This window comes from Pinus tabuliformis, chromosome 5_2, assembly GCF_031772625.1.
Source record: "Pinus tabuliformis cultivar Carrire ecotype Pingquan chromosome 5_2, CPIR1, whole genome shotgun sequence".
Taxonomy (NCBI): domain Eukaryota; kingdom Viridiplantae; phylum Streptophyta; class Pinopsida; order Pinales; family Pinaceae; genus Pinus; species Pinus tabuliformis.
Genome location: NC_142306.1, coordinates 212,225,881 through 212,238,891, shown reverse-complemented (window position 1 = coordinate 212,238,891; position 13,011 = coordinate 212,225,881).

Genomic DNA, 13,011 nt, shown 5'->3' with positions numbered 1-13,011 from the left:
AGACAAAAAGCTCTTCTTTTGATTTGTTTGTTAAGAAAATATTTGTTTTTACAAGTATTTGCATTCTAAACTCTTTCTTAGCTAGAAATTCATTGAAGGTAAAAGATTGCTTATCATTTTAAGTGCAATTTTTAGTGATTTGGAGTCGAGCCTTCACGCCATAAGTTTCATCTCTGCACCTTTTGAATTAAGAAAAAACCAATAAAAATAACGCTTAAAGTAAAATCTATCTAGTAATCGTTTTATTTCTAGGGCTCTATATCACCAACATAGCTTAGGCTAGTATCTTGGAGTAGGGAGTAATTAACTCTCCAAGATAGTAAAAAAATCAAGTAGTTGTATCTTGCGGTAGGAGATAAAATCCAATTGTTACATATATGCTCTGGGAAAGCTCCTCTTAAAGGAGAAGCACAAGATCATATCTGAACTAGTGTGGGAATCAATCCTTCCTCATTGGGAACGATAGAAGATATTCATGTATTAAAAACGGTAAAGATCAAATTAACCATTGTCGAGGAGCCTGGGGTCACTTGTTGGTAAACCTTAGATTATGTCAAGGAGCCTTCAAGGGGATTGAGCTTGTTACTCTGCCCTTGCGTGTGTATTGGATCGTAGACTGTTCCCCCCGATATATTTTTTTTCCATTGGTAACCTTAGTGACCATATTCTATAGGATTCTTTCCTAAGGTGATGGTGGAAGGAAGATCCCACTGTACCTGGAGTAGATGTCGGCTAGACTCACTTGGATTTTCTGGGGGTTCTCTTCACTCGAGATGGTTTAGTGGAGAAACTTGTGCCAGCCTATTTATTAAGCAGGTTGTTGGGGTAACTGTTCCAATTGCCATTTCTGTAATGAACTCTGCAACGTTGGATTTCATCACCAACTAGTGTTTTCAGTACGGAAAGTTACTCTTTGTGTGTGGTTTGACCTCCTAGATTATTCAGGCATGTGATTCAAATTTGTTTGGTTCTTTAGAGGCTTTAGGTGGTTTTCATTGAGATTTTTCTTTTTTTGCATGTGAAGTAGTTAAAATATTTAATCATGGCAGAATTACCGAGGAAGTCACGTAGACTTTGGGGCCAACCTCCTGAGTTTTCACCGAGCTAGCCTGAAGGGCTACGAGCCCTTGTAACTCCTAGTGACAGTAAAGTTGGGTCACCTGAAGAAGGAGAGTCTTCATTGGTTGTACATCCTGATTATCAAGCTTTAGTAACAAATTATAATCCACAATCTATTTCATTTTCCGAAGTTACTGGTAGTTTTTCATCTACTAGTGATTTAGCTAGGGAACCTAAAATATTTGAACCTGAAACTTAATTTTCTGCTACTCCAACATCAAGATTTTCCTCTCCAACTTCTAGTGGTCCTAGTTCACCCAGGGTAGAAAGAGTCATTACCCAAAATCTTCCTTCTAGACTTATTGTTGTTGAAGAACTTGTTACTCTGGAAGAAAGTATTACTATCCCTGAAAATCAACCGGCTATAGAACTTAGGGAGCGTGAATCGATCTTTTACAGTCCACCTAGGAGCGACGCTTGGTATCTTTAATTGACCAATTTTTTGGAAAACTCAGGACTAAGTTTTTCACCACCTCGCATTCCTTTTCACCCGACACCTAGGGGTTATTATCCTCCGTTAAATATGTCAAGACAATCGTCCATGTTTTCTCAATCTCCAGAAACCTTTTTATACGACAGTCGTTCTGTTCCCTCTAGGTATCAGTCACTCACTGGTACTTTTTTGGGAGCATCTCCTCAACCTATTGAACAAGGGTTATTAACTAGTAATAACGGAGCTAAGCCGTTGAGTGTAGAAGATATTCTTATGATGTCAGGTACTATTCCTAGTCCACAACCTCAAGGTGGCCAATTACCGCCTGGGGGGCAGCCTCAAAATCCTCAATTATCACCTGGGGGGCAACCTCAAGGTACCCAATTTCCGCCTGGGGGGCAACCTCAAGGTACCCAATTTCCACCTGGGGGGCAACCTCAAGGACAGTACATACCTATGGGACAATACATTCCTTAAGGTCAACCCCAGACTCAGAATGTACCTTCAAGGTCAACCCCAGTATCAATATGTACCTCAAGGTCAACCCCAGTATCAGTACATGCCTCAAGGTTATCAACCTCAAGGTCAGTGCCCAACCCAAGGTTTCCAACCACCTTCTGGTCAATCATTTGTCCAAGGAGCTGGAAATGTACCTTTGAATTATCGACCCTACCCTCAACCCAGTTATGGTCCTCAATATTCTCAACCTGCTATGGTTCCATACCCTGGAATGAATTTAGTGTGGGGTCCATCTTAATCTCAACAAATCTTGCAACCGAATGTGCAGTTGTCATCTCAATCTGGACAACCCTTGGTTTCTGGTTCACCCCAACAACCTGTCTAGTCTACTATTCAAACTTCTGCACCTTCTGTAGTTTCTCAGCCCAGGCCTAGTACACCTCGTACTCCACCTCAAACAACTGCTGCAACTGCTGCAACATCTGTTCAATCTACCCCACCTACTTCTGGAGTATCGACAGCTCCGGTTTCTACTGTTCTTGTATCAACTCCTCAGACATCTTTACCTTAGTCTGGATCCACAATTCAGACTTCGGTTCAAATGCCTGTAGGACAACCTGGTGCAAGTACAGTTGTCACAAGTCAACCTCAATTTACTTATCAATTGTACCAGGGATAGTACCAATTCGGTCCTGCAGTGCAGCAGCCAGTCTATCAGTATCAACTATACCCTGGATATACATATCAACAACCTCAACAACCCCAGTACGGTCTGGTTAATCCTATTTTTCCTGGAGGATATAATATCCCAAATGCAATTCCAATTCCTAGTTATCCTAGATATCCTCCTCCTGGGGCTGGTCTCATGACCCAAGGTTTGAGGGACCCTAATCGTCAGTTACCGTTCATTGCAACTTTGGACATGCCTCACTTGTCACACCTTACGAACGATCCAATTAACTATCTTCCATTTTGGCTGCCAATGCCGAATAAGTTGCCTAGTGATATTCCTAAGTTTGAAGGCAAATCAGGAGAGGACCCGTCGAACCATGTGATGACTTATCACCTCTCGTGTGCGTCTAATTCCATTTTAGATGATTCAATCTGTTTAATGCTTTTTCAACACACTCTAATTGGTCTTACGGCCAAGTGGTACATTGAGTTACTACGAGCCACATTTTATAACTTTAGTCAGTTAGGTACTTCGCTTTTAACTCATTTTCAGTTGCCATTCAGATATGAAAATGGCACATAATTATTAACTTCATTAAAACAGTCAATGTCCACTTACATTTCAGATCACATTCATGAATGGAGACGTCGACGGCATTTAGTGAAAGTTTTTATCCCGGATCAAATCTTAGCTGAATGGTTTGTAAAATCTTTATTACCGAAGATCACTGAGGATGTAGCTAAGGCAGGATTCGTTACTGAAGAGCAAGTAATTGCTCAAGATTAGTACCTTGACTTAGTTTATACGCAGTCAGTTACATTACATGAGAAAATCCCCGACCTTCCTAAACAAAATTAAATAACTGCAGCTCCTTTAGGGTCTCATGCCACTGATGGTACGATTGGTACAGTTAATACCAAAAGTAAGAAGAAATCTTCCAAGAATTCTTCTCCTATCATAACTTTACCAGATACCCTGACAGGAGATTCTTCCGCAGAAATTTCCGCCGATATTCATGTTGTAGAGTCATCTACAACGAAATCAAAATCCGGCAGTAAAAAGAAAGGGAAGAAGAAAAATAAAACAGATAAATATTCAAAAGAGAATCTAGAAAAAATGGAATCAACTAATGAGAAACGCAAACCTCGTTATCCTTGTCTCATTTGTGACGAAGAGCATTTTACAAGACACTGCCCTCATCATGCAGAGGTTGCGAAAATCATCAAAGGTTCCTAAACGCCTGCTATTTTGAAGGATCCTTTTCCTAGTCAAGACAGTAAGATGAAAGGTTCTTCCTCAAATGCCTCTGAAGAACCCATAATGATGATGTCCCATGTTAGGATTGCGACTTGATCGCAAGATTATGGAAGTAAAAGTCCTGTTGATGGTAAGGAAGTAGAATCTTCTCATTCGAACCCATCAACTTCAACTCCTGGTTCCGATCCACTACAGATTGAGAAACCTAACCTAGACTTAGTAATCAAGCCGCCTGCCAAGGGTATACTTCAAAATTTAGCTTTCAATCCACATGCAAGAGCAGCTCAGAACTATAACATTGTTGAAGATTTCGCTATTTCACCTTCGGCAATGTCGGCTTTGGAAGTGCTGCAATCATGTCCAGCACAGCGTAAACTGCTATTGTCGACTATAGGATCTGTTGACATTCAGGACTCGAACCTTATAATTTTTGATCTAGAAAATAGTACACCTCGCTTACCTCATCAAATGGCTTTCCAGATTCTAGTGTTAGTCAAAAACAGACCTTGTTATATGACTTTGATTGATGAGGGAGCCTCAACGTGTATTATGTCGATCCAGTGTTGGAGATCCCTTGGTTCTCCCATGTTTAATCAATCCCCGACGATTCTAAATGCCTTTGATGGCTGTGGGTTCCATCCTTCTGGAATTCTACGGGATTTATCTATAGGGGTTGAAGGCAAAATTGTTAATCTAGATGTGGAGGTGGTTGATGCCCCTTTAGATTACGACCTTCTCTTGGGTCGTAGTTGGTCTTACGCTATGTCAGTTTTTGTTTCATCGGTCTTTCGGCTTATAAAGTTCCCTCATAATGGAAAGATCATAGCTATAGACCAGCTAGCTTACTTTTCATCTGACCCAGCCTCTTCGAAAAGTATTTAGCATGTCAACAAAACAACTATCCCGTATAAGGATGTTGGAGTAGGACTAGTTAAAGATTCTAGTTTACTAGGAACTTTTCCTTTTCCTCCTATCAATGCATCATATTCTACTGCAACCATTCATATGATTTCATCAGACACTATTGTTTATGATGATCCTTGGATCATACCTTCCGAATCTGAGATAGATTCATTTGGTGATGTTATGCCTTTGAGTCCATATGAAATTGCGTATCAGGCCGTGTAGTCAATTTCCGACCCTTCTTCAACCGAAATTGACTTAATGAATGTGGTCCATGAAGAATCACTTTCAACATCAAACTCATATTCAACTACATTTTCTGAACTTGTCCACACTGATGAGCAAATTCGTGAAATCCTATGTGCCGATGATTTACCATGGGAAGATCTTCATCATAGATCTTCGTTTTTACCTGAGATTGATCGCTTTGAAAATGATTTTCCATCTATTTTTACGATTGAATATGTCAAGGAAGCTCAAAATCCAATGAAAATTCCTATTTCTGAGTTAGATTTGGGAAACATTTCTCGAACTATTCGTATTGACATTTTAGTTAAGCCTGGAGTTGTTGAAAACATTCATATAGGTGCCTCTTGTACATAAAATGAAATTCAAACATATAAGGCCCTATTTCAAGAATTCTGTGACGTGTTTGCCTGGTCATATGAGGAAATTCTAGGAATTGACCCAGCAATTGTTGTTCATGAAATCAAAACTTACCCAAAAGCTAAACCCGTCCGACAACGTTTGCGTCAGATCCATCCGCGAAAAGCTGCTGCTATTAAAGCAGAAGTTGAAAAATTACTTAAATCAGGTTTCATTTATCCAATTCCGTTAATGGATTGGGTATCAAATATTGTTCCTGTTAACAAAAAGAAAGGAACAATAAGAATATGTATCGATTATAGGGATATTAATCGATCCTGTCCAAAAGACGATTACCCAACTCCCTATATCAATCAAATCATTGATGATTGTGCCGGCAATAAAACATTGTCCTTCATGGATGGTTTTTCCAGATACAATCAAATAAATATTTTACCTGCTGATCAACCAAAAACGGCTTTCATTTGTCCATGGGGGACATTTGCTTATTGCAAATTACCTTTTGGGCTCAAGAACGCCAGGGAAACTTTTCAAAGAGCTGTGTCTTACGCGCTTCATGATATCAAGCACATTGTGTAACCCTATCTCGATGATTTACCTGCTCATTCATTACATCGAGCTGATCATCTCATCCATTTACGACCAATCTTTATGAGGCGTAGGAATTATCGAATTAGGTTGAATCAACACAAGTGTGTTTTCTGTATAGAAATGGGCCAGTTACTCTTGATATTGCAGATGTCGACGCCTCTCCAAACATACATTGGTTTTGCTGATGGTGCTTGTTGTAATACACGGAACATTTCTTCCGCAACTTGGGTTATCTATTCACACTCTAACGAGTTGGTATCTATGCATTGGGTAAGCCTTGGTCAAACAACAAACAACATTGCCGAGTATAGTGCAGTGATTGAGTTATTATCTGAATCTATCTCTTTTGGGATTCGGAGTTTGATAGTGAGGTTAGATTCTGAACTCGTTGTGTTACAACTTAATAGAGTGTATGCCATTAGAAATATAGTGTTATTGAGATTATTTTTGAGAGTTCGTCTCTTGGAACATGAATTTGACTATATTGAATATCAGCATATTCCAAGATATTTAAATACATTAGTAGATGAAATTGATTCTCGAATGTTAACTAGACATTTGCAATAATCATACAAGTAAATTTAAAAACATTTCATAACATGTTTTACAAGATAAGCCGGTAATAGTGATATAGTATAACATAGAAGTGTGTCAAATATACATCGTATTCGATCATAGGTTGAAAAACACCTTATGATCGGGAAAAATGATAGTACAAAAAGCAAAAAATGTCATATGTGTCTACAACAGGCGATCATCCTATCACTGGTTATGATCATGATAAGAAACCACTGTATGGGCCACCTTACAAAGGAACCTCCTGAAAGGTCCTGGGACCTCAATCACATAGCGTTGTAGCCTAAGAGGAATTTCATCTATGCTGGTCTCTGGAATGTCTGCTGTCAAACGCTCTAGATGACTCTCCAATTCGGCCAAGGTTTCTGTAGATTCGTCTTGCGGGGCTGGTACTACTGCAGCTGGTTGTTTCCTCTCATAGGGCCGGAGAGTGGCTGGTCACCGTGGACCTACATCTGCATTTGAAACTTTTTCTATCAATTTTTGGATGAGATAAAAAATAAATAAATAAATTAAATTAGAAAATGTTGAAAATGATTTTACCTGAGTCATCCCATTTCTCTCCTGGTGGAAGAGCCATGTCTGGGTCACCACGATAATCTACCCCAGCCTAAGGAAAGTCCTGAATAGAAAAAAATTGGTTCTCCAACCAATGAAAATACTCAAGAGTGAATCGAACAACTTTTGTTCCCTCCTCAGGATGACGGGCCATAACTGCAACCCATCGCATCAGTTTGGGCTATCAGGGAAATCCAGCTCCAACAGTGAGATGTTGTGGGACCAACATTGGAACCCTCTCCAAACCAAAGCTCACAATTAAAGCACCATATCCAAAGGTCTTTAGTTGTACATTCTTTGCTCTAGTTAGTTGGCCTTTTATATTAGCCAACACAACATCGCACAAGTTGAAGATGGTGCCTCAAAAGCAGTCTACTGCCATCTACATTTGTGATCCAGTGGTTATGCGTAGTGCTGCGCTTCCGCAGAGCCTGGTAACAGTAAAGGCAATCACTTTCAGTTCAAGAAGGGATATGGTTATGATATCTATCCCTTTGTCTCTAGTTTGGTCGTTGCAGAACTCTAGCCGGAGGCTATCAACAGAATGGCCACCTGGCCTAGTCCCGAATAGAGTCAAATGTTCACCTCTCTTAGGCAAACCAGTCAAACATAAATGTCCTCTGGCTCCATTTCGAGCTAGTGACCACCATTAAAGAAGCACTGGTCCTGTATGTTCCACTTGTCTACCAGCCACTGCAAAAAAGTCCACCTGGGCCCTCATGCCAGGTATGGCCCAATCTTTGTATAAGCCGCATGCCTTCAATGCATCAATCGAAGGTTGATGATTTATCGCGGTGAGATCTACATCCTCGTGCTCCCATTCTCGCCAATCAAGCATGATGTATACCCTACATTCAATAAAAAGGCGAATTAGAATATCTAAAATCAAAATTTTTGGGTGAAATTTGAGAAATTTAGGTTTAAAAACCTTTGCTGTGGGGACCACACCCTCTCCGTTAAAGAAAGTGTGTGGTGTTATAGACATTTTTGTGCCTTACAGCATTGAGCATGAAATGTCCATAATCTAAGGAATCCAAAGTCCCTAAACATGTTGTTCCTACCCCTAGAGGAACAAGGCTAACAAAACACAGCAATTCACAAAAGTTCTCCACCAGAAACTGCTCAAAAACAAGTCAATTCAGGATCATTTCAGTGGCTCCACTAGCTGTTTGCGCTGAATGTCAAAGCCAACACTGGCTACCTGCGTTGAATGTCAAAGGGAACACTGGCTACCTGCGCTGAACGAGAGTGGACATGTGGCAAGTTCATTTCTCAAGGTGTCAAAACCCAGGAAGCTTCCAAAATGACACTTGCCTCAGGGAATTCGACTGGTGATGAGTAAGAAGTTCCAAATCTCCAAGTGGAAGCAAGAACCTCCAAGTGGAATCAAGAACTGACAGAGGAAGAGGACACTAGTCAGATCTCACGCTGACTCATCCTCTCTCCAAACATCTATATATGGATCTCTCCTCCATGATATCTAGAGGCTGGAATTTTGTTATTGCAAAGAATTGCTGTTGGTTTGAGATTGGAATCATTAGGTGCTTAATGCTTTAAAGGGGGTGAAGATAGGAATTCCATTTGCTGGGAAGGAGATGCTGGATTGGAGCCCTCTGGGTTGTATCTCTTCCTGAACCTTGTTATTCATCAATAAAGCTATCTTGGTTTCTCCTATATACTGGTGTATTCTTGATGTATGATTGCATTAGTATGTTTAGTTTATTTCTAATCCTGAACTAGTTATGAATATGAATCCATGTCTTGTGTAGTGTTCTCTTCTTGTGATCTTGCAGAAACCTCTTGAAGCTGGGCGAGCGAGAAGGCAAGTAGTTGGGAACTCATCAAGAGAAGAGAGATCGGATCGAGGGACAAACGGAAGACACCAGTTAGTCCATCTATCTCTCTTCATTCTTAATTCATAAAGAAAGAATACTAGAATAGTTGTCTCTGTTTGTTGCTAAGGCACTGTCACACCTTAGGTGGATAGGATCGTCCTGCATAGGCATTTTTCCCCACAACATGTGGGTCTGCACTCTGCCTTCACAGCAGGTGCAGAACCCTGACTTTTTTCCTTTTATGAAAAATTTTGGGGTCTGCAGGTTACCTATGTTATGCCTGCGGATCCCCGCGCCCAGGTTTTTCACCTAAACATTCCTTAAAAAATGAAATCAAAACCTAAAAACAAATTTGAAACAAATGAAATGAAAGAGTAGGATGTTGTAGATTACCTGGAGGAGACGGTGTTCGATTCCAACGGAAGTATTTTCTACAATCTTCACGGGAAGTTTCTGACCAAAAGCTCTATTTTCTCACTCTGAAGTCAAATGGTAAAAATGAATTTACGAAAGCCCTTTTTATAAGCTTTTTTGAATAAATGAGTTTTTAATTTGTTTATTTTTCACTTTAAAGAGGTAAATTTTGAAGCATTTTTATCTATTTTAAACAGGTATGAGTAATGTTTGAATTTTTGTTCAGGATAACGGATTTTTCAGGCAAAAATTGGTCATTTTTGATGAAAAACATTAGAGTCACCTTTAAGCTCTTTTCTGACTCCTAAAACATGAAATGATTGCCAAGTTTTTCTTTTAATCTCGTTAAAACGGAACTAAAAACATGAAAAGATTGCCGGATTTTTGTCGTTTCAAATTCAATATTGGTTATAAAACGACGTGTCGTTGATCGCTTTTTTACTTTTTCAGGTCATAGGCACTAATTATGAAAATTAATCCTTGGTCGTAATGATCAAGCGGTTCTCTCAAGTATTATTTTATATTTTTTCGGGCTTGGGAGACACAAATTTACGAAAAAGGACAACCATGGAGTCTTCTTAAGTTTTTTCAAACTCTCTAAAATTGAAAAACGCTGAGTTTCTCCTATACTAGACTCGTTAAAATTTAATAGTAAAGGACTTGTTCAATTACAAATAGGAACATACCACTCCTTCTTAGGGTTCAAATTTAAACTAAGTTGGACTCATCTGAAGGATGAGCTTATAATCAAGCAAATGTTATCCTCCTCAAGCTTGTCAAAAATAAAGAGCTACTTGCCAGAAATGGTGGGGGAAGAGAGAGAAAAACGAGCCTATTTGTCATACTTTGTAACCACTCTTGAACATGACACTTTTATTCACCTGGGTTGGGAAATCCTTTGCCTAATAGTTGATCAAACCATATTGAAAGTCTTCATCCGGTTTCTGGGTATTAACTTTGGGTCAATTGTCACAAAACCATCTGCTGTGTCATTATGTGTTCAAGAGGTCAGTGTAAATAAACCATTCATCTGCAAAAGATCTGTCATCCATTTTGACCATCCTTGAGTCAGTCCTTGCAACTAAATTTCTTCAAACTTGATCTATGATTTCGTATTGTGGGCCTCCCTATGACAGATCGCTTTCTATCGACTTCAACTCATTTTCTAGGAAGATGATCTAGAAATCATCAGTACCTTGGGATTTGCATGCCTCAATGGCAGGTTTCTCGCCTTCGATGATAGGTTGCATCATTGACCTTCGATCAAAGGATTCTGTGACATGTTCGACATCAACACATCTATTCACATCTCATGGATTATACTGAGTACTTTGAGAGCCATTGACATTACTGGTGGTTTCTCTCACACTTGTTAACAGTGTACATCATTGACTGGTAATCAAGTGGTTTCTACCATGTTCGACTTCGACACATTCATTCACATGGTTAGAATCCTACTACTTCGGGAAGTAGAAATCAAGACCCTGGATCTAGTTTCCACTATCTAGGCTGCAAGGAATTTTGTATTCATTATATAGTGGACTATTCATAAATAGATGAATGTGTCCATACTATGTCTACATGTGTCTATACTTGTGATGTATTGCAAGATCATTCCTATATCAGAGCAATAGTTATTTTTCTACTCAGTTTTGATCTGAGTATGGGAATACCTACCTCAGCGATGATATGATCTCATATATATATTTTGCATTAAATGTTTTTATAGGTTCCAACCGGGATCTCCACAATATGATCCTCAAAATGATAAAGTACTTCACTCTTCTTAGATGATAAATGAAATCCTCATCTACTATAGACTTCGCACTTTAGGGGCCAATCTGTTACACAAAATATTGTCACCATGACTATTTGTAGTTAGTATGGGTCTATCATCATTCATACTGTCCTCCTTAGCAAGTCTCAAACCTCAGCTCTTCATGTCAAGCTTTGAAATTGAGAGAAAGACCTTAAAAATCAATAAAGCTCTGGTTCTGCATTTTCTCTCACTATTACCTGCGGTCCCGCACCCTTTTGTTCATGATACCTGCGGACCTGCCCGCTCTGCCTCTAAAGGAGTGGGTGCAGACCCCTGTGAAAGTAAAAAAGGCGCAAGTTTATTCTTAAAAACTCACTTGTGGTTAATTCTAGATGATTCTAGAAGGAATCTTGACGTGGATGGTTCGCTCCTAGGTGGTTCATGCATCCCAAAACTGAAGGAGCTAATCCCTTGATGAGAGGAGCTTATCCCTTTGAAGGAGGGCTTTATCCCTTTGAAGGTGGACCTAGTAACTTCCCTCCATTGCACTATAAATTAAGGCATTGGGCTGGTTGCTAGGGAGGTTAGAAGCTGAACATTTTTTAGGGTAAATGCTGTTGGAATTGAGACTTCCTAGTTAAGCTTGAGAGGAGAGATCACATACCTTTTGGCTTCATTGGGAAGAGAGTGAAACTTGTCAAAGTAGAGGAGATTCTTGTTGGACCCTGCTATGAAACCAGCTCAAGAAAAGATAGATCAATGCCTTAGAATTCAGCCTCTTCAAGGGGGCAACCTCCTTTACATTACATAAATGAACAATTCTTGGATGATACAAATGAAAAGACCTCCTTTCTATATATAGGAGTCTAAGGGGTCATAACATAATCAGAGCCGACATAACAATAATAATGTAAGGGCACAATAATAACAATAGTGGGCTTCTATGGGGCACAATAGTAACAATATGGGCACTACATGGGTACATCAATATAATAAGTGGGTTATACTAATAACAATAAGGGGTTACACTAGTAGTATAGGGGCCTAACATGCCCCTCTCCTTCAAAAAGTGTTGTCCTCAATGCTTGAGTAGTTCTTGATGCTTCTATATAAAATTCTTGTCCTCCCATGTGGAATATTCAGCGGGTAAGTTCTTCCACTTGATGAGATACTCTGAAATTGATCGATTTCGTAGCTATCGGGTTCTCATTTCTGTGACTGATCCAGGTTCCAATATGATTTTTCCTTCCTCTTTAATTTCTAGCAATATTGTTTGAATTGGGATCTTTTGCAACTTTTGAATAAATGGCCATACTTCTTCGTCCTTCTTCCATTCATCCCTTGCTTCGTTTATCCAATCTGGTTGGATAATATAAATAGCACAAAACAATTCTTCCACATCCTCATCCTTGAAGAGTCTTCCCATTTGGTAAGGTCGAAATTTTTTAAGTGCCTGTTGTTTCGTTTGATTTTGCACCGAAGTGGTGTTATCCTTTAAAAGTTGGAGAACTTGTTGTTGATGCTCGATGTGATCTTTCACTGCTTAAACCTTTTTCTTCTTGATATGTCCTTCTATTTCTAGAGTTTGAGGAGTGGTAATTTCTTCCAATCCTTTACAATATATGGTCGGATTTATTTCTTGATGTTCGATGTGATTTTAACTTCTTGAACATTTTTCTTCTTTATATGTCCTTCTATCTTGATAGTTTGAGGAGTGGTAATTTTGAACAATGAATTACAAGATATTGTTGGATTAATTTCTTCTTTCTTGATGTGATCTTTCACTTCTTGCACCTTTTTCTTCTTGATATGTCCTTCTATCTTGAGA